Raw genomic sequence first — 1,617 nt, forward strand, 5'->3', positions numbered from 1 at the left:
AATAACAGATTTTTTCATTTTTTCTTCAAATAAATTATTACATTAAAAAAAAAGTTATACAACTTTGCTATAATATAAAAATCAACAATTTTTAAAGTAACAAAAAACAGAAATCTGATTTGCAAGGAAAATATAAAAATTAATATAATTATATAAATATATGAATAAAATATATATACATATATATATATATATATATATATATATATATATATATATATATATATTAAGAATGTTTATATAATATATATGTAATATTATAAAAAAAACGTTCAACATTTGTTAAAACATTATTTAAAATACCGTCCTTTGAAGTAACTTAGAACACCGGAGTAACTTTGAACAATTTGCAACGGCTTACAAAAACATGTGGCATTATTAAACGAATAAAGATAGAACTTTCATATCAGCGATATAGAAGTTATTCCAAATGATGGTACCTTTCATATCAGCAATATAAAAGTTACCCCAAATGATATATTATTGTCCTTGCAATAAAATAATTTTTGTCAATTTATGTCTGATATATTGACATTTTAGGCTTATTAATTTTCTTTCATAATTCATAACAATTTTAATATAATTTTCTATAATTAATTTTGTTATAAAGTATCTGTGGTTTTCAAGAAAGTCTAATTCTTTTTATTACTTCTACTATACTATTATGGCTCTTGCACACAGGACGCGGTAATGTTTACCGCGCGACAAAAGTTCGCGCAACAGCCAATCAATATGCTGCTTTCCGTAATAACCTTCTAGCTCTTACGGAAAAGCAACATATTGATTGGCTGTCGCACGGACTTCCGCTGCGCAGCAAGCATGACCGCGTCCTGTGTGCAGGAGCCATTAGGTTTTTCCAATATGTATCACCACGTGATACGCGGATATTAGAAGCGTATTTTACGTTGCTAACCACAGTATAAGTATATACAGTGGGAGCGGTGCACTTGGACACGGTGCATTTAGACACAGCCAATTACAGCACCGTGTGATTAGAGACATTTGTAGGGTCCCTTGGAACAGCGACTTGTGATTGGACTGTGTCCAATTGCCCCGTGTCCAACTGATATACACCCATATACAGTACGGACACTGAGCGTCGGCACTTTTGATGTATTGGATCCCAGGTCACATGACTCATCGCCATGTTGCGGGTAGGGCAAGCGCTTCAATTTGAATTTGTTAAGATATAAAATATTTTATGATTTAATAAACACTTTGTTGTATTTATATATATATTAAAATGTTAATTGTTAAATTATTGTTTGTATCAAAGAAAGCAAAATATAATATAAAATGTACATACATATAAGCATCCTTCAGTATGAGAATATTTTATTGTATAAATTGTATAAATTTGTACGATATTTTATAACAATATATTGTATATATATATTATTGTATATTGTACATATATAAATTATAAATTGTACATATATATATTATAAATTGATGTATATAAATATATGAATTGTGAATATACAAAATTCGTGCTCCTCAAAAAAGTTCGATGCAATTTGTGAATGAAATTTCTTATTATATACATTTGGTAAAAAAGATTCCGTATCGTTCAAAAACCGAATAAAAAATAAGCATAAGTACTATATGTACACTATA

This window comes from Odontomachus brunneus, unplaced genomic scaffold (genome assembly GCF_010583005.1).
Source record: "Odontomachus brunneus isolate Ranch 3 - 2012 unplaced genomic scaffold, Obru_v1 Obru_scaffold_070, whole genome shotgun sequence".
NCBI lineage: Eukaryota > Metazoa > Arthropoda > Insecta > Hymenoptera > Formicidae > Odontomachus > Odontomachus brunneus.